Genomic DNA, 22251 nt, shown 5'->3' on the forward strand with positions numbered 1-22251 from the left:
CCAGGAAAGGCTCAATAGACAGTCTCTTAGGAGGGTAACTCTTCTTGTACTTAAGTCGGCATTGTGTTTTTGTATTCAATCCCAATGCAATATCTGTGTTTCATCGACAATTTGAAAATCCAATGGATACAGTAAACCTTCAGTGGTGTATCAGAAACTAATACTGTCCTCCCAGGAAAAGCTAAAACCACAATCTCTTAGAAGAGTCATTCTTCTTGTACATAAGTAGGCAGTGTGTCTTTTGTATTCCATCCCGATGAAATTTCTGTGTTTCATCGATAATATGAAAGTCCAATGGATACAGTAATCCTGCAGTGGTGTATCAGAAACTAATTCTGTTCTCTCAGGAAAGGCTAAAACCACAAACTCTTAGAAGAGTCACACTTCTTGTACTTAAGTCGGCATTGTGTCTTTTGTATTGAATCCCGATGCAAATTCTGTGTTTCATCGACAATGTGGCAGTCCAATGGATACAGTAAACCTGCATTGAAGTATCAGAAACTGTAACTGTTCTCCCAGGAAAGGCTAAAAACACAATTTCTCAGAAGAGTCACTCTTCTTGTACTTTAGTCGGCGTTGTGTCTTTTGTATTCAATCCCGATGCAATTTCTGTGTTTCATCGTCAATGTGAAAGTTCAAGGGATACAGTAAAGATACTGTGGTTCATCGAATACTGTCCTCCCAGTAAAGCCTCAAAGCACAGTCTCTTAGGAGGGAAACTCTTCTTGTACTTAAGTCGGCATTGTGTCTTTAGTGTTCAATCCCGATGCAATTGCTGTGTCTCATCGACAATGTGAAAGTCCAATGGATACAGTAAACCTGCAGTGGTGTATCAGAAACTAATACTGTTCTCCCAGGAAAGGCTAAAACCACAAACTCTTAGAAGAGTCGCTCTTCTTGTACTTAAGTCGGCATTGTGTCTTTTGTATTCAATCCCGATGCCATATCTGTGTTTCATCGTCAATGTGAAAGTTCAAGGGATACAGTAAAGATACTGTGGTGCATCGAATACTGTTCTCCCAGGAAACCCTCAATGGACAGTCTCTTAGGAGGGAAACTCTTCTTGTACTTAAGTCGGCATTGTGTCTTTAGTATTCAGTCCCGATGCAATTGCTGTGTCTCATCGACAATGTGAAAGTCCAATCGATACAGTAAAGCTGCAGTGGTGTATCAGCAACTAACACTTCCCTCCCAGGAAAGGCTAAAACCACAAACTCTTAGAAGGGTCACTCTTCTTTTACTTAAGTCGGCATTGTGTCTTTTGTATTCAATCCCGATGCCATATCTGTGTTTCATCGTCAATGTGAACGTTCAAGGGATACAGTAAAGATACTGTGGTGCATCGAATACTGTTCTCCCAGGAAACCCTCAATGGACAGTCTCTTAGGAGGGAAACTCTTCTTGTACTTAAGTTGGCATTGTGTCTTTTGTATTGAATCCCGATGCAATTTCTGTGTTTCATCGACAATGTGGAAGTCCAATGGATACAGTAAACCTGCATTGAAGTATCAGAAACTGTAACTGTTATCACAGGAACGTCAAAAACCACAACCTCTTAGAAGAGTCACTCTTCTTGTACTTAAGTCGGCATCGTGTCTTTTGTATTCAATCCCGAGGCAATTCCTGTGTTTCATCGTCAATGTGAAAGTTCAAGGGATACAGTAAAGTTACTGTGATGCATCGAATACTGTTCTCCCAGTAAAGCCTCAAAGCACAGTCTATTAGGAGGGAAACTCTTCTTGTACTTAAGTCGCCATTGTGTCTTATGTATTCAATCCCGATGCAATTTCTGTGTTTCTTTGACAATGTGAAAGTCCAATGCATACAGTAAAGCTGCAGTGGTGAATCAGAAACTAATACTGCCCTCCCAGGAAAGGCTAAAACCACAAACTCTTAGAAGAGTCACTCTTCTTGTACTTAAGTCGGCATTGTGCCTTTTGTATTGAATCCCGATGCAATTTCTGTGTTTCATCGACAATGTAAAAGTCCAATGGATACAGTAAACCTGCAACTGTGTGTCAGAAACTAATACTGGTCTCCCAGGAAAGGCTCAATGGACAGTCTCTTAGGAGGGTAACTCTTCTTGTACTTAAGTCGGCATTTTGTTTTTGTATTCAATCCCAATGCAATATGTGTGTTTCATCGACAATTTGAAAGTCCAATGGATACAGTAAACCTTCAGTGGTGTATCAGAAACTAATACTGTTCTCCCAGGAAAGGCTAAAACCACAATCTCTAAGAAGAGTCATTCTTCTTGTACTTCAGTAGGCATTGTGTCTTTTGTATTCAATCCCGATGAAATTTCTGTGTTTCATCGATAATATGAAAGTCCAATGGATACAGTAAACCTGCAGTGGTGTATCAGAAACTAATTCTGTTCTCTCAGGAAAGGCTAAAACCACAAACTCTTAGAAGAGTCACTCTTCTTGTACTTAAGTCGGCATTGTGTCTTTTGTATTCAATCCCGATGCATTTTCTGAGTTTCATCAACAATGTGGAAGTCCAATGGATACAGTAAACCTGCATTGAAGTATCAGAAACTGTAACTGTTCTCACAGGAACGGCTAAAACCACAAACTCTTAGAAGAGTCACTCTTCTTGTACTTAAGTCGGCATGTGTCTTTTGTATTCAATCCCGATGCAATTTCTGTGTTTCATCGACAATGTGAAAGTCCAATGGATATAGTAAACCTGCAACTGTGTGTCAGAAACTAATACTGTTCTCCCAGGAAAGGCTCAATGGACAGTCTCTTAGGAGGGTAACTCTGCTTCTACTTAAGTCGGCATTGTGTTTTCGTATTCAATTCCAATGCAATTTCTGTCTTTCATCGACAATTTGAAGGTACAATGGATACAGTAAACCTGCAGTGGTGTATCAGAAACTAATACCGTTCTCCCAGGAAAGGCTAAAACCACAAACTCTTAGAAGAGTCGCTCTTCTTGTACTTAAGTCGGCATTGTGTCTTTTGTATTCAATCCCGATGCCATATCTGTGTTTCATCGTCAATGTGAAAGTTGAAGGGAACAGTAAAGATACTGTAGTGCATCGAATACTGTTCTCCCAGAAAACCCTCAATGGACAGTCTCTTAGGAGGGAAACTCTTCTTGTACTTACGTCGGCATTGTGTCTTTTGTATTGAATCCCGATGCAATTTCTGTGTTTCATCGACAATGTGGAAGTCCAATGGATACAGTAATGAAGTATCAGAAACTGTAACTGTTCTCACAGGAACGGCTAAAACCACAAACTCTTAAAAGAGTCACTCTTCTTGTACTTAAGACGGCATTGTGTCTTTTGTATTCAATCCGATGCAATTTCTGTGTTTCATCGGCAATGTGAAAGTCCATAGGATATAGTAAACCTGCAGTGGTGTATCAGAAACTAATACTGTTCTCCCAGGAAAGGCTAAAACCACAAACTCTTAGAAGAGTCACTCTTCTTGTATTTAAGTCGGCATTGTGTCTTTTGTATTGAATCCCGATGCAAATTCTGTGTTTCATCGACAATGTGGCAGTCCAATGGATACAGTAAACCTGCATTGAAGTATCAGAAACTGTAACTGTTCTCACAGGAACGTCTAAAACCACAAACTCTTAGAAGAGTCACTCTTCTTGTACTTAAGTCGGCATTGTGTCTTTTGTATTCAATCCCGATGCAATTTCTGTGTTTCATCGACAATTTGAAAGTCCAATGGATACAGTAAACCTGCAACTGTGTGTCAGAAACTAATACTGTTCTCCCAGGAAAGGCTCAATAGACAGTCTCTTAGGAGGGTAACTCTTCTTGTACTTAAGTCGGCATTGTGTTTTTGTATTCAATCCCAATGCAATATCTGTGTTTCATCGACAATTTGAAAGTCCAATGGATACAGTAAACCTTCAGTGGTGTATCAGAAACTAATACTGTCCTCCCAGGAAAGGCTAAAACCACAATCTCTTAGAAGAGTCATTCTTCTTGTACATAAGTAGGCAGTGTGTCTTTTGTATTCCATCCCGATGAAATTTCTGTGTTTCATCGATAATATGAAAGTCCAATGGATACAGTAATCCTGCAGTGGTGTATCAGAAACTAATTCTGTTCTCTCAGGAAAGGCTAAAACCACAAACTCTTAGAAGAGTCACACTTCTTGTACTTAAGTCGGCATTGTGTCTTATGTATTCAATCCCGATGCAATTTCTTTGTTTCTTTGACAATGTGAAAGTCCAATGGATACAGTAAACCTGCATTGGTGTATCAGAAACTAATACTGTTCTCCCAGGAAAGGCTAAAACCACAATTTCTCAGAAGAGTCACTCTTCTTGTACTTTAGTCGGCGTTGTGTCTTTTGTATTCAATCCCGATGCAATTTCTGTGTTTCATCGTCAATGTGAAAGTTCAAGGGATACAGTAAAGATACTGTGGTTCATCGAATACTGTCCTCCCAGTAAAGCCTCAAAGCACAGTCTCTTAGGAGGGAAACTCTTCTTGTACTTAAGTCGGCATTGTGTCTTTAGTGTTCAATCCCGATGCAATTGCTGTGTCTCATCGACAATGTGAAAGTCCAATGGATACAGTAAACCTGCAGTGGTGTATCAGAAACTAATACTGTTCTCCCAGGAAAGGCTAAAACCACAAACTCTTAGAAGAGTCGCTCTTCTTGTACTTAAGTCGGCATTGTGTCTTTTGTATTCAATCCCGATGCCATATCTGTGTTTCATCGTCAATGTGAAAGTTCAAGGGATACAGTAAAGATACTGTGGTGCATCGAATACTGTTCTCCCAGGAAACCCTCAATGGACAGTCTCTTAGGAGGGAAACTCTTCTTGTACTTAAGTCGGCATTGTGTCTTTAGTATTCAATCCCGATGCAATTGCTGTGTCTCATCGACAATGTGAAAGTCCAATCGATACAGTAAAGCTGCAGCGGTGTATCAGCAACTAACACTTCCCTCCCAGGAAAGGCTAAAACCACAAACTCTTAGAAGGGTCACTCTTCTTTTACTTAAGTCGGCATTGTGTCTTTTGTATTCAATCCCGATGCCATATCTGTGTTTCATCGTCAATGTGAACGTTCAAGGGATACAGTAAAGATACTGTGGTGCATCGAATACTGTTCTCCCAGGAAACCCTCAATGGACAGTCTCTTAGGAGGGAAACTCTTCTTGTACTTAAGTCGGCATTGTGTCTTTTGTATTGAATCCCGATGCAATTTCTGTGTTTCATCGACAATGTGGAAGTCCAATGGATACAGTAAACCTGCATTGAAGTATCAGAAACTGTAACTGTTATCACAGGAACGTCAAAAACCACAACCTCTTAGAAGAGTCACTCTTCTTGTACTTAAGTCGGCATCGTGTCTTTTGTATTCAATCCCGATGCAATTTCTGTGTTTCATCGACAATGTGAAAGTCCAATGGATACAGTAAACCTGCATTGGTGTGTCAGAAACTAATAATGTTCTCCCAGGAAAGGCTAAAACCACAAATTCTTAGAAGAGTCACTCTTCTTGTACGTAACTTGGCATTATGTCTTTTGTATTCGATCCCGATGCAATTCCTGTGTTTCATCGTCAATGTGAAAGTTCAAGGGATACAGTAAAGATACTGTGACGCATCTAATACTGTTCTCCCAGTAAAGCCTCAAAGCACAGTCTCTTAAGAGGGAACCTCTTCTTGTACTTAAGTCGGCATTGTGTCTATAGTATTCAATCCCGATGCAATTTCTGTGTTTCATCGACAATGTGAAAGTCCAATGGATACAGCAAACCTGCAGTGGTGTATCAGAAACTAATACTGTTCTCCCAGGAAAGGCTAAAACCACAAACTCTTAGAAGAGTCACTCTTCTTGTACTTAAGTCGGCAATGTGTCTTATGTATTCAATCCCGACGCAATTTCTGTGTTTCATCGACAATGTGAGAATCCAATGGATACAGTAAACCTGCAGTGGTGTATCAGAAACTAATACTGCCATCCCAGGATAGGCTAAAACCACAAACACTTAGAATAGTCACTCTTCTTGTACTTAAGTCGGCATTGTATCTTTTGTATTGAATCCCGATGCAATTTCTGTGTTTCATCGACATTGTGAAAGTCCAATGGATACAGTGAACCTGCAGTGGTCTATCGGAAATTAAAACTGTTCTCCCAGGAAAGGCTAAAACCACAAATTCTTAGAAGAGTTACTCTTCTTGTACTTAAGTCGTAATTGTGTCTTTTGTATTCAATCCCAATGCAATTTCTGTGTTTCATATGCAATGTGAAAGTTCAAGGGATACAGTAAAGATGCTGTGATGCATCGAATACTGTTCTCCCAGTAAAGCCTCAAAGCACAGTCTCTTAGGAGGGAAACTCTTCTTGTACTTAAGTCGGCATTGTGTCTTTAGTATTCAATCCCGATGCTCTTTCTGTGTTTCATACACAATGTGAATGTCCAATGGATGCAGTAAACCTGCAGTGGTCTATAAGAAACTAATACTGTTCACCCAGGAAAGGCTAAAACCACAAACACTTAGAAGAGTCACTCTTCTTGTACTTAAGTCGGCATTGTGATTTTAGTATTCAATCCCGACGCAATTTCTGTGTTTCATCGACAATGTGAGAGTCAAATGGATACAGTAACCTGCAGTGGTGTATCAGAAACTAATACTGCCATCCCAGGAAAGGCTAACACCACAAACTTTTAGAAGAGTCACTCTACTTGTACTTAAGTCGGCATTGTGTCTTTTGTATTTAATCCCGATGCAATTTCTGTGTTTCATCGACAATGTGAAAGTCCAATGGATACAGTAAACCTGCAGTGGTGTAATAGAAACTAATACTGTTCTCCCAGGAAAGGCTAAAACCACAAATTCTTAGAAGAGTTACTCTTCTTGTACTTAAGTCGGGATTGTGTCTTTTGTATTCAATCCCAATGCAATTTCTGTGTTTCATCTACAATTTGAAAGTGCAATGGATAAAGTAAACCTGCAGTGGTGTATCAGAAACTAATACTGTTCTCCCAGGAAAGGCTAAAACCACAATCTCTTAGAAGAGTCACTCTTCTTGTACTTAAGTCGGCATTGTGTCTTTTGTATTCAATCCCGATGCAATTACTGTGTTTCATCGATAATATGAAAGTCCAATGGATACAGTAAACCTGCAGTGGTGTATCAGAAACTAATACTGTTTTCCCAGGAAAGGCTAAAACCACAAATTCTTAGAAGAGTCACTCTTCTTGTACTTAAGTCGGCATTGTGTCTTTTGTATTCAATCCCGATGCAATTTCTGTGTTTCTTTGACAATGTGAAAGTCCAATGGATACAGTAAACCTGCATTGGTGTATCAGAAACTAATACTGTTCTCCCAGGAAAGGCTAAAACCACAATTTCTTAGAAGAGTCACTCTTCTTGTACTTAAGTCGGCATTGTGTCTTTTGTATTCAATCCCGATGCAATTTCTGTGTTTCATCGTCAATGTGAAAGTTCAAGGGATACAGTAAAGATACTGTGATGCATCGAATACGGTTCTCCCAGTAAAGCCTCAAAGCACAGTCTGTTAGGAGGGAAACTCTTCTTGTACTTAAGTCGGCATTGTTACTTTAGTATTCAATCCCGATGCAATTTCTGTGTTTCATCGACAATGTGAAAGTCCAATGGAAATGGTAAACCTGCAGTGGTGTATCAGAAACTAATACTGTTCTCCCAGGAAAGGCTTAAACCACAAACTCTTAGAAGAGTCACTCTTCTTGTAATTAAGTCGGCATTGTGTTTTTTGTACACGATGCCGATGCAGTTTCTGTGTTTCATCGACAATGTGAGAGTCCAATGGATACAGTAAACCTGCAGTGGTGTATCAGTAACTAATAATGTTCTCCCAGGAAAGGCTAAAACCACAAACTCTTAGAAGAGTCAGTCTTCTTGTACTTAAGTCGGCATTGTGTTTTTTTTTGTATTCAATGCCGATGCAATTTCTGTGTTTCATCGACAATGTGAGAGTCCAATGGATACAGTAAACCTGCAGTGGTGTATCAGAAACTAATACTGTTTTACCAGGAAAGGCTAAAACCACAAACTCTTAGAAGAGTCACTCTTCTTGTACTTAAGTCGGCATTGTGTCTTTTGTATTCAATCCCTATGCAATTCTGTGTTTCATCGACAATGTGAAAGTCCAATGGATACAGTAAACCTGCAGTGGTGTATCAGAAATTAATTCTGTTCTCCCAGGAAAGTCTAAAATCACAAACTCTTAGAAGAGTCACTCACTTGTACATAGGTCGGCAATGTGTCTTTTGTATTCAATCCCGATGCAATTTCTGTGTTTCATCGACAATGTGGAAGTCCAATGGATACAGTAAACCTGCAGTGGTGTATCAGAAACTAATTCTGTTCTCCCAGGTAGGGCTAAAACCACAAACTCTTAGAAGAGTCACTCTTCTTGTACTTAAGTCGGCATTGTGACTTTTGTATTGAATCCCGATGCAATTTCTGTGTTTCATCGACAATGTGGAAGTCCAGTGGATACAGTAAACCTGCATTGAAGTATCAGAAACTGTAACTGTTCTCACAGGAACGGCAAAAACCACAAATTCTTAGAAGAGTAACTCTTCTTGTACTTAATTCGGCTTTGTGTCTTTTGTATTCAGTCCCGATGCAATTTCTGTGTTTCATCGTCAATGTGAAAGTTCAAGGGATACAGTAAAGATAATGTGGTGCATCGAATACTGTTCTCCCAGGAAACCCTCAAGGCACAGTCTCTTAGGAGGGTAACTCTTCTTGTACTTAAGTCGTCATTGTGTCTTTTGTATTCAATCCCAATGCAATTTCTGTGTTTCATCGACAATTTGAAAGCCCAATGGATACAGTAAACCTGCAATGGTGTATCAGACTAATACTGTTCTCCCAGGAAAGGCTAAAACCACAAACTCTTAGAAGAGTCACTCTTCTTGTACTTAAGTTGGCATTGTGTCTTTCGTATTCAATCCCGATGCAATTCCTGTGTTTCATTGATAATGTGAAACTCCAATGGATACAGTAAACCTGCAGTGCTGTATCAGAAACTAATACTGTTCTCCCAGGAAAGGCTAAAACCACAAACTCTTAGAAGAGTCACTCTTCTTGTACTTAAGTCAGCATTGTGTCTTTTATATTCAGTCCCGATGCAATTTCTGTGTTTCATCGACTGTGTGAAAGTCCAATGGATACAGTGAAACTGCAGTGGTGTATCAGGAACTAATACTGTTCTCCCAGGAAAGGCTAAAACCACAAACTCCTAGAAGTGTCACTCACTTGTACATAAGTCGGCAATATGTCTTTTGTATTCAATCCCAATGCAATTTCTGTGTTTCATCGACAATGTGAATGTCCAATGGATACAGTAAACCTGCAGTGGTGTATCAGAAACTAATTCTGTTCTCCCAGGAAAGGCTAAAACAACAAACTCTTAAAAGAGTCACTCTTCTTGTACTTAAGTCGGCATTGTGTCTTTCGTATTCAATCCCGATGCAATTTCTGTGTTTCATCGACTATGTGAAAGTCCAATGGATACAGTAAACCTGCAGTGGTGTATCAGAAACTCATACTGTTCTCCCAGGAAAGGCTAAAACCACACACTCTTAGAAGAGTCTCTCTTCTTGTACTTAAGTCGGAATTGTGTTTTTTGTATTCAATCCCGATGCAATTTCTGTGTTTCATCGACAGTGTGAGAGTCCAATGGATGCAGTAAACCTGCATTGGTGTAACAGAAACTAATACTGCCCTCCCAGGAAAGGATAAATCCACAAACTCTTAGAAGAGTCACTCTTCTTGTACTTGAGTCGGAATTGTGTTTTTTGTATTCAATCCCGATGCAATTTCTGTGTTTCATCGACAATGTGGAAGTCCAATGGATACAGTAAACCTGCATTGAAATATCAGAAACTGTAACTGTTCTCACAGGAACGGCTAAAACCACAAGGTCTTAGAAGAGTCACTCTTCATGTACTTAAGTCGGCATTGTGTCTTTTGTATTGAATCCCGATTCAATTTCTGTGTTTAATCGACAATGTGAAAGTCCAATGGATACAGTAAACCGGCAGTGGTGTATCAGAAATTAATACTGTTCTCCCAGGAAAGGCCAAAACCACAAACTCTTAGAAGAGTCACTCACTTGTACATAGGTCGGCAATGTGTCTTTTGTATTCAATCCCGATGCAATTTCTCTGTTTCATCGACAATTTGATAGTCCAATGGATACAGTAAACCGGCAGTGGTGTATCAGAAATTAATACTGTTCTCCCAGGAAAGGCCAAAACCACAAACTCTTAGAAGAGTCACTCACTTGTACATAGGTCGGCAATGTGTCTTATGTATTCAATCCCGTTGCAATTTCTGTGTTTCATCGAAAATGTGAAGGTTCAAGGGATACAGTAAAGATACTGTGGTGCATCGAATACTGTTCTCCCAGAAAAGCCTCAAAGGACAGTCTCTTAGGAGGGTAACTCTTCTTGTACTTAAGTCGGCATTGTGACTTTAGTATTCAATCCCGATGCCATTTCTGTGTTTCATCGAGAATGTGAAAGTCCAATGGATACAGTAAACCTGCAGTGGTGTATCAGAAATTAATACTGTTCTCCCAGGAAAGGCCAAAACCACAAACTCTTAGAAGAGTCACTCACTTGTACATAGGTCGGCAATGTGTCTTTTGTATTCAATCCCGATGCAATTTCTGTGTTTCATCGACAATGTGAAAGTCCAATGGATACAGTAAACCTGCAGCGGTGTATCAGAAATTAATACTGTTCTCCCAGGAAAGGCTAAAATCACAAACTCTTAGAATAGTCACTCACTTGTACATAGGTCGGCATTGTGTCTTTTGTATTCAATCCCGAAGCATTTTCTGTGTTTCATCGACAGTGTGAAAGTTCAAGGGATACAGTAAAGATACTGTGGTGCATCGAATACTGTTCTCCCAGAAAAGCCTCAAAGGACAGTCTCTTAGGAGGGTAACTCTTCTTGTACTTAAGTCGGCATTGTGACTTTTGTATTCAATGCCGATGCAATTTCTGTGTTTCATCGACAATGTGAAAGTCTAATGGATACAGTAAACCTGCAGTGGTGTATCAGAAATTAATACTGTTCTCCCAGGAAAGGCTAAAATCACAAACTCTTAGAAGAGTCACTCACTTGTACAGAAGTCGGCAATGTGTCTTTTGTATTCAATCCCGATGCAATTTCTGTGTTTCATCGACAATGTGATAGTCCAATGGAACAGTAAACCTGCAGTGGTGTATTAGAAATTATTACTGTTCTCCCAGGAAAGGGTAAAATCACAAACTCTTAGAAGAGTCACTCACTTTTTCATCAGTCGGCAATGTGTCTTTTGTATTCAATCCAGATGCAATTTCTGTGTTTCATCGATAATGTGAAACTCCAATGGATACAGTAAACCTGCAGTGGTGTATCAGAAACTAATACCGTTCTCCCACGAAAGGCTAAAACCACAAACTCTTAGAAAAGTCACTCTTCTAGTTCTTAAGTCGGCATTGTGTCTTTTGTATTCAGTCCCAATGCAATTTCTGTGTTTCATCGACTGTGTGAAAGTCCAATGGATACAGTGAACCTGCAGTGGTGTATCGGAAACTAATACTGTTCTCCCAGGAAAGGCTAAAACCACAAACTCTTAGAAGAGTCACTCACTTTTTCATCAGTCGGCAATGTGTCTTTTGTATTCAATCCAGATGCAATTTCTGTGTTTCATCGACAATGTGAAAGTCCAATGGATACAGTAAACCTGCAGTGGTGTATCAGAAACTAATACTGTTCTCCCAGGAAAGGCTAAAGCCACAATCTCCTAGAAGAGTCACTCTTGTTGTACTTAAGTCGGCATTGTGTCTTTTGTATTCAATCCCGAAGCAATTTCTGTGTTTCATCGACAATGTGAAAGTCCAACGGATATAGTAAACCTGCAGTGGTGTATCAGAAACTAATACTGTTCTCCCAGGAGAGGCTAAAACCGCAAACTCTTTGAAGAGTCACTCTTCTTGTACTTAAGTCGGTATTGCGTCTTTTGTATTAAATCCCGATGCAATATCTGTGTTTCATCGACAATGTGGAAGTCCAATGGATACATGAAACGTGCATTGAAATATCAGAAACTGTAACTGTTCTCACAGGAACGGCTAAAACTACAAACTCTTAGAAGTGTCACTCTTCTTGAACTTAAGTCGGCATTGTGTCTTTTGTATTGAATCCCGATGCAATTTCTGTGTTTCATCGACAATGTGGAAGTCCAATGGATACAGTAAACCTGCATTGAAGTATCAGAAACTGTAACTGTTCTCACAGGAACGGCTAAAACCACATAGTCTTAGAAGAGTCACTCTTCTTGTACTTAAGTCGGCATTGTGTCATTTCTATTCAATCCCGATGCAATTTCTGTGTTTCATCGACAATGTGAAAGTCCAATGGATACAGCAAAACTGCAGTGGTGTATCAGAAACTCATACTGTTGTCCCAGGAAAGGCTAAAACCACAAACTCTTAGAAGAGTCACTCTTCTTGTACTTAAGTCGACATTGTGTCTTTTGTATTCAATCCCGATGCAATTTCTGTGTTTCATCGACAATGTGAAAGTCCAATGGATATAGAAAACCTGCAGTGGTGTATCAGAAACTAATACTGTTCTCCCAGGAAAGGCTAAAACCACACACTCTTAGAAGTGTCACTCTTCTTGTACTTAAGTCGGCATTGTGTTTTTTGTATTCAATCCCGATGCAATTTCCGTGTTTCATCGACAATGTGAGAGTCCAATGGATACAGTAAACCTGAATTGGTGTAACAGAAACTGATACTGCCCTCCCAGGAAAGGCTAAATCCACAAATTCTTAGAAGAGTCCCTCTTCTTTTACTTAAGTTGACATTGTGTCTTTTGTATTCAATGCCGATGCAATTTCTGTGTTTCATCGACAATGTGGAAGTCCAATGGATACAGTAAACCTGCATTGAAATATCAGAAACTGTAACTGTTCTCACAGGAACGGCTAACACTACAAACTCTTAGAAGAGTCACTCTTCTTGTACTTAAGTCGGCATTGTGTCTTTTGTATTGAATCCCGATGCAATTTCTGTGTTTCAGCGACAATGTGGAAGTCCAATGGATACAGTAAACCTGCATTGAAGTATCAGAAACTGTAACTGTTCTCACAGGAACGGCTAAAACCACAAAGTCTTTGAAGAATCACTCTTCTTGTACTTAGGTCGGCATTGTGTGTTTTGTATTCAGTCCCAATGGAATTTCTGTGTTTCATCGTCAATGTGAAAGTTAAAGGGATACAGTAAAGATACTGTGGTGCATCGAGTACTGTTCTCCCAGGAAAGCCTCAAAGCACAGTCTCTTAGGAGGGTAACTCTTCTTGTACTGAAGTCGGCATTGTGTCTTTTGTATTCAATGCCGACGCAATTTCTGTGTTTCATCGACAATGTGAAAGTCCAATGGATACACCAAACCTGCAGTGCTGCATAAGAAACTAGTACTGTTCTCCCAGGAAAGGCTAAAACCACAAACTCTTAGAAGAGTCACTCTTCTTGTACTTAAGTAGGCATTGTGTCTTTTGTATTCAATCCCGATGCAATTTCTGTGTTTCATCGACTATGTGAAAGTCCAATGGATACAGTAAACCTGCAGTGGTGTATCAGAAACTCATACTGTTCTCCCAGGAAAGGCTAAAACCACACACTCTTAGAAGAGTCTCTCTTCTTGTACTTAAGTCGGAATTGTGTTTTTTGTATTCAATCCCGATGCAATTTCTGTGTTTCATCGACAGTGTGAGAGTCCAATGGATACAGTAAACCTGCATTGGTGTAACAGAAACTAATACTGCCCTCCCAGGAAAGGATAAATCCACAAACTCTTAGAAGAGTCACTCTTCTTGTACTTGAGTCGGCATTGTGTCTTTTGTATTCAATGCCGACGCAATTTCTGTGTTTAATCGACAATGTGAAAGTCCAATGGATACAGTAAACCGGCAGTGGTGTATCAGAAATTAATACTGTTCTCCCAGGAAAGGCCAAAACCACAAACTCTTAGAAGAGTCACTCACTTGTACATAGGTCGGCAATGTGTCTTTTGTATTCAATCCCGATGCAATTTCTGTGTTTCATCGACAATTTGATAGTCCAATGGATACAGTAAACCGGCAGTGGTGTATCAGAAATTAATACTGTTCTCCCAGGAAAGGCCAAAACCACAAACTCTTAGAAGAGTCACTCACTTGTACATAGGGCGGCAATGTGTCTTTTGTATTCAATCCCGTTGCAATTTCTGTGTTTCATCGAAAATGTGAAGGTTCAAGGGATACAGTAAAGATACTGTGGTGCATCGAATACTGTTCTCCCAGAAAAGCCTCAAAGGACAGTCTCTTAGGAGGGTAACTCTTCTTGTACTTAAGTCGGCATTGTGACTTTAGTATTCAATCCCGATGCCATTTCTGTGTTTCATCGACAATGTGAAAGTCCAATGGATACAGTAAACCTGCAGTGGTGTATCAGAAATTAATACTGTTCTCCCAGGAAAGGCCAAAACCACAAACTCTTAGAAGAGTCACTCACTTGTACATAGGTCGGCAATGTGTCTTTTGTATTCAATCCCGATGCAATTTCTGTGTTTCATCGACAATGTGAAAGTCCAATGGATACAGTAAACCTGCAGCGGTGTATCAGAAAATAATACTGTTCTCCCAGGAAAGGCTAAAATCACAAACTCTTAGAATAGTCACTCACTTGTACATAGGTCGGAATTGTGTCTTTTGTATTCAATCCCGAAGTATTTTCTGTGTTTCATCGACAGTGTGAAAGTTCAAGGGATACAGTAAAGATACTGTGGTGCATCGAATACTGTTCTCCCAGAAAAGCCTCAAAGGACAGTCTCTTAGGAGGGTAACTCTTCTTGTACTTAAGTCGGCATTGTGACTTTTGTATTCAATGCCGATGCAATTTCTGTGTTTCATCGACAATGTGAAAGTCTAATGTATACAGTAAACCTGCAGTGGTGTATCAGAAATTAATACTGTTCTCCCAGGAAAGGCTAAAATCACAAACTCTTAGAAGAGTCACTCACTTGTACAGAAGTCGGCAATGTGTCTTTTGTATTCAATCCCGATGCAATTTCTGTGTTTCATCGACAATGTGATAGTCCAATGGAACAGTAAACCTGCAGTGGTGTATTAGAAATTATTACTGTTCTCCCAGGAAAGGGTAAAATCACAAACTCGTAGAAGTGTCACTCACTTGCACAAACTTCGGCAATGTGTCTTTTGTATTCAATCCCGATGCAATTTCTGCGTTTCATCGACAATGTGAAAGTCCAATGGATACACTAAACCTGCAGTGGTGTATCAGAAAATAATTCTCTTCTCCAAGGTAAGGCTAAAACCACAAACTCTTAGAAGAGTCACTCTTCTTGTACATATGTCGGCAATTTGTCTTTTGTATTCAATCCCGATGCAATTTCTGTGTTTCATCGACAATGTGGAAGTCCAATGGATACAGCAAACCTGCATTGAAGTATCAGAAACTGTAACTGTTCTCACAGGAACGGCTAAAACCACAAATTCTTAGAAGAGTCACTCTTCTTGTACTTACGTCGGTATTGTGTGTTTTGTATTCAGTCCCGATGTAATTTCTGTGTTTCATCGACTGTGTGAAAGTCCAATGGATACAGTGAACCTGCAGTGGTGTATCGGAAACTAATACTGTTCTCCCAGGACAGGCTAAAACCACAAACTCTTAGAAGAGTCACTCTTCTTGTACTTAAGTAGTCATTGTGTCTTTTGTATTCAATCCCGATGCAATTTCTGTGTTTCATCGATAATGTGAAACTCCAATGGATACAGTAAACCTGCAGTGGTGTATCAGAAACTAATACCGTTCTCCCACGAAAGGCTAAAACCACAAACTCTTAGAAAAGTCACTCTTCTTGTTCTTAAGTCGGCATTGTGTCTTTTGTATTCAGTCCCGATGCAATTTCTGTGTTTCATCGACTGTGTGAAAGTCCAATGGATACAGTGAACCTGCAGTGGTGTATCGGAAACTAATACTGTTCTCCCAGGAAAGGCTAAAACCACAAACTCTTAGAAGAGTCACTCACTTTTTCATCAGTCGGCAATGTGTCTTTTGTATTCAATCCAGATGCAATTTCTGTGTTTCATCGACAATGTGAAAGTCCAATGGATACAGTAAACCTGCAGTGGTGTATCAGAAACTAATACTGTTCTCCCAGGAAAGGCTAAAGCCACAATCTCCTAGAAGAGTCACTCTTGTTGTACTTAAGTCGGCATTGTGTCTTTTGTATTGAATCCCGATGCAATTTCTGTGTTTCATCGACAATGTGGAAGTCCAATGGATACAGTAAACCTGCATTGAAGTATCAGAAACTGTAACTGTTCTCACAGGAACGGCTAAAACCACATAGTCTTAGAAGAGTCACTCTTCTTGTACTTAAGTCGGCATTGTGTCATTTCTATTCAATCCCGATGCAATTTCTGTGTTTCATCGACAATGTGAAAGTCCAATGGATACAGCAAACCTGCAGTGGTGTATCAGAAACTCATACTGTTGTCCCAGGAAAGGCTAAAACCACAAACTCTTAGAAGAGTCACTCTTCTTGTACTTAAGTCGACATTGTGTCTTTTGTATTCAATCCCGATGCAATTTCTGTGTTTCATCGACAATGTGAAAGTCCAATGGATATAGAAAACCTGCAGTGGTGTATCAGAAACTAATACTGTTCTCCCAGGAAAGGCTAAAACCACACACTCTTAGAAGTGTCACTCTTCTTGTACTTAAGTCGGCATTGTGTTTTTTGTATTCAATCCCGATGCAATTTCCGTGTTTCATCGACAATGTGAGAGTCCAATGGATACAGTAAACCTGAATTGGTGTAACAGAAACTGATACTGCCCTCCCAGGAAAGGCTAAATCCACAAACTCTTAGAAGAGTCCCTCTTCTTGTACTTAAGTTGACATTGTGTCTTTTGTATTCAATGCCGATGCAATTTCTGTGTTTCATCGACAATGTGGAAGTCCAATGGATACAGTAAACATGCATTGAAATATCAGAAACTGTAACTGTTCTCACAGGAACGGCTAACACTACAAACTCTTAGAAGAGTCACTCTTCTTGTACTTAAGTCGGCATTGTGTCTTTTGTATTGAATCCCGATGCAATTTCTGTGTTTCATGACAAGGTGGAAGTCCAATGGATACAGTAAACCTGCATTGAAGTATCAGAAACTGTAACTGTTCTCACAGGAACGGCTAAAACCACAAAGTCTTTGAAGAATCACTCTTCTTGTACTTAGGTCGGCATTGTGTGTTTTGTATTCAGTCCCAATGGAATTTCTGTGTTTCATCGTCAATGTGAAAGGTAAAGGGATACAGTAAAGATACTGTGGTGCATCGAGTACTGTTCTCCCAGGAAAGCCTCAAAGCACAGTCTCTTAGGAGGGTAACTCTTCTTGTACTGAAGTCGGCATTGTGTCTTTTGTATTCAATGCCGACGCAATTTCTGTGTTTCATCGACAATGTGAAAGTCCAATGGATACGCCAAACCTGCAGTGCTGCATAAGAAACTAGTACTGTTCTCCCAGGAAAGGCTAAAACCACAAACTCTTAGAAGAGTCACTCTTCTTGTACTTAAGTAGGCATTGTGTCTTTTGTATTCAATCCCGATGCAATTTCTGTGTTTCATCGATAATGTGAAACTCCAATGGATTCAGTAACCCTGCAGTGGTGTATCAGGAACTAATACTGTTCTCCCACGAAAGGCTAAAACCACAAACTCTTAGAAGAGTCACTCTTCTTGTACTTAAGTCGGCATTGTGTCTTTTGTATTCAGTCCCGATGCAATTTCTGTGTTTCATCGACTGTGTGAAAGTCCAATGGATACAGTGAACCTGCAGTGGTGTATCGGAAACTAATACTGTTCTCCCAGGAAAGGCTAAAACCACAAACTCTTAGAAGAGTCACTCACTTGTACATAAGTCGGCAATGTGTCTTTTGTATTCAATCCCGATGCAATTTCTGTGTTTCATCGACAATGTGAAAGTCCAATGGATACAGTAAACCTGGAGTGGTGTATCAGAAACTAATACCGTTCTCCCAGGAAAGGCTAAAGCAACAATCTCCTAGAAGAGTCACTCTTGTTGTACTTAAGTCGGCATTGTGTCTTTTGTATTCAATCCCGATGCAATTTCTGTGTTTCATCGACAATATGAAAGTCCAATGGATATAGTAAACCTGCAGTGGTGTATCAGAAACTAATACTGTTCTCCCAGGAAAGGCTAAAATCACAAACTCATAAGAAGAGTCACTCTTCTTGAACTTAAGTCGGCATTGTGTTTTTTGTATTCAATCCCGATGCAATTTCTGTGTTTCATCGACAATGTGAGAGTCCAAGGGATACAGTAAACCTGCATTGGTGTATCAGAAACTAATACTGCCCTCCCAGGAAAGGCTAAAACCACAAACTCTTAGAAGAGTCACTCTTCTTGTACTTAAGTCTGCATTGCGTCTTTTGCATTAAATCCCGATGCAATTTCTGTGATTCATCGACAATGTGGAAGTCCAATGGATACAGGGAACCTGCAGTGGTGTATCAGAAATTAATACTGTTCTCCCAGGAAAGGCTAAAATCACAAACTCTTAGAAGAGTCACTCTTCTTGTACTTAAGTCGACATTGTGTCTTTTGTATTCAATCCCGATGCAATTTCTGTGTTTCATCGACAATGTGAAAGTCCAATGGATACAGTAAACCTGCAGTGGTGTATCAGAAATTAATACTGTTCTCCCAGGAAAGGCTAAAATCACAAACTCTTAGAAGAGTCACTCACTTGTACATAGGTCGGCAATGTTTCTTTAGTATTCAATCCCAATGCAATTTCTGTGTTTCATCGACAATGTGAAAGTCCAATGGATACAGTAAACCTGCAGTGGTGTATCAGAAATTGATACTGTTCTCCCAGGAAAGGCTAAAATCACATACTCATAGAAGAGTCACTCACTTGTACATAGGTCGGCAATGTGTCTTTTGTATTCAATGCCGATGCAATTTCTGTGTTTCATCGACAACGTGAAAGTCCAATGGATACAGTATACCTGCAGTGGTGTATCAGAAATTAATACTGTTCTCCCAGGAAAGGCTAAAATCGCAAACTCTTAAAAGAGTCACTCACTAGTACATAGGTCGGCAATGTATCTTTTGTATTCAATCCCGATGCAATTTCTGTGTTTCATCGACAATGTGAAAGTCCAATGGATACAGTAAACCTGCAGTGGTGTATCAGGTATTAATACTGTTCTCCCACTAAAGGCTAAAATCACAAACTCTTAGAAGAGTCACTCACTTGTACATAGGTCGGCAATGTTTCTTTTGTATTCTATCCCGATGCCATTTTTGTGTTTCATCGACAATGTGAAAGTCAAATGGTTACAGTAAAGCTGCAGTGGTGTATCAGAAACTAATACTGTTCTCCCAGGAAAGGCTAAAACCACAAACTCTTAGAAGAGTCACTCTTCATGTACATAAGTCGGCAATGTGTATTTTGTATTCAATCCCGATGTAATTTCTGTATTTCATCGACAATGTGAAAATTCAAGGGATACAGTAAAGATACTGTGGTGCATCGAATACTGTTCTCCCAGAAAAGCCTCAAAGGACAGTCTCTTAAGAGGGTAACTCTTCTTCTACTTAAGTCAGCATTGTGACTTTTGTATTCAATGCCAATGCAATTTCTGTGTTTCATCGACAATGTGAAAGTCCAATGGATATAGTAAACCTGCAGTGGTGTATCAGAAATTAATACTGTTCTCCCAGGAAAGGCTAAAACCACAAACTCTTAGAAGAGTCACTCACTTGTACAGAAGTCGGCAATGTGTCTTTTGTATTCAATCCCGATGCCATTTCTGTGATTCATCGGCAATGTGAAAGTCCAATGGATACAGTAGACCTGCAGTGGTGTATCAGAAATTAATACTGTTCTCCCAGGAAAGGCTAAAATCACAAACTCTTAGAAGAGTATCTCACTTGTACATAGGTCGGCAATGTGTCTTTTGTATTCAATCCCGATGCAATTTCTGTGTTTCATCGACAATGTGAAAGTCCAATGGATACAGTAAACCTGCAGTGGTGTATCAGAAATTAATACTGTTCTCCCAGGAAAGGCTAAATTCACAAACTCTTAATAGAGTCACTAGTACATAGGTCGGCAATGTGTCTTTTGTATTCAATCCCGATGCAATTTCTGTGTTTCATCGACAATGTGAAAGTTCAAGGGATACAGTAAAGATACTGTGGTGCATCGAATACTGTTCTCCCAGAAAAGCCTCAAAGGACAGTCTCTTAGGAGGGTAACTCTTCCTGTACTTAAGTCGGCATTGTGTTTTTTTTGTATTCAATGCCGATGCAATTTCTGTGTTTCATCGACAATGTGAGAGTCCAATGGATACAGTAAACCTGCAGTGGTGTATCAGAAACTAATACCGTTCTCCCAGGAAAGGCTAAAGCAACAATCTCCTAGAAGAGTCACTCTTGTTGTACTTAAGTCGGCATTGTGTCTTTTGTATTCAATCCCGATGCAATTTCTGTGTTTCATCGACAATGTGAGAGTCCAATGGATACAGTAAACCTGCATTGGTGTATCAGAAACTAATACTGCCCTCCCAGGAAAGGCTAAAACCACAAACTCTTAGAAGAGTCACTCTTCTTGTACTTAAGTCTGCATTGCGTCTTTTGTATTAAATCCCGATGCAATTTCTGTGATTCATCGACAATGTGGAAGTCCAATGGATACAGGGAACCTGCAGTGGTGTATCAGAAATTAATACTGTTCTCCCAGGAAAGGCTAAAATCACAAACTCTTAGAAGAGTCACTCTTCTTGTACTTAAGTCGACATTGTGTCTTTTGTATTCAATCCCGATGCAATTTCTGTGTTTCATCGACAATGTGAAAGTCCAATGGATACAGTAAACGTGCAGTGGTGTATCAGAAACTAATACTGTTCTCCCAGGAAAGGGTAAAACCACAAACTCTTAAAGGCTCACTCTTCTTGTACTTAAGTCGGCATTGTGTCTTTTGTATTCAATCCCGATGCCATTTCTGTGTTTCATCGACAATTTGATAGTCCAATGGATACAGTAAACCGGCAGTGGTGTATCAGAAATTAATACTGTTCTCCCAGGAAAGGCCAAAACCACAAACTCTTAGAAGAGTCACTCACTTGTACATAGGTCGGCAATGTGTCTTTTGTATTCAATCCCGTTGCAATTTCTGTGTTTCATCGAAAATGTGAAGGTTCAAGGGATACAGTAAAGATACTGTGGTGCATCGAATAATGTTCTCCCAGAAAAGCCTCAAAGGACAGTCTCTTAGGAGGGTAACTCTTCTTGTACTTAAGTCGGCATTGTGACTTTAGTATTCAATCCCGATTCCATTTCTGTGTTTCATCGACAATGTGAAAGTCCAATGGATACAGTAAACCTGCAGTGGTGTATCAGAAATTAATACTGTTCTCCCAGGAAAGGCCAAAACCACAAACTCTTAGAAGAGTCACTCACTTGTACATAGGTCGGCAATGTGTCTTTTGTATTCAATCCCGATGCAATTTCTGTGTTTCATCGACAATGTGAAAGTCCAATGGATACAGTAAACCTGCAGCGGTGTATCAGAAATTAATACTGTTCTCCCAGGAAAGGCTAAAATCACAAACTCTTAGAATAGTCACTCACTTGTACATAGGTCGGCATTGTGTCTTTTGTATTCAATCCCGAAGCATTTTCTGTGTTTCATCGACAGTGTGAAAGTTCAAGGGATACAGTAAAGATACTGTGGTGCATCGAATACTGTTCTCCCAGAAAAGCCTCAAAGGACAGTCTCTTAGGAGGGTAACTCTTCTTGTACTTAAGTCGGCATTGTGACTTTTGTATTCAATGCCGATGCAATTTCTGTGTTTCATCGACAATGTGAAAGTCCAATGGATACAGTAAACCTGCAGTGGTGTATCAGAAATTAATACTGTTCTCCCAGGAAAGGCTAAAATCACAAACTCTTAGAAGAGTCACTCACTTGTACAGAAGTCGGCAATGTGTCTTTTGTATTCAATCCCGATGCAATTTCTGTGTTTCATCGACAATGTGGAAGTCCAATGGATACAGTAAACCTGCATTGAAGTATCAGAAACTGTAACTGTTCTCACAGGAACGGCTAAAACCACAAATTCTTAGAAGAGTCACTCTTCTTGTACTTACGTCGGTATTCTGTGTTTT

This window comes from Schistocerca nitens, chromosome 3 (assembly GCF_023898315.1).
Source record: "Schistocerca nitens isolate TAMUIC-IGC-003100 chromosome 3, iqSchNite1.1, whole genome shotgun sequence".
In the NCBI taxonomy this organism is placed as follows: domain Eukaryota; kingdom Metazoa; phylum Arthropoda; class Insecta; order Orthoptera; family Acrididae; genus Schistocerca; species Schistocerca nitens.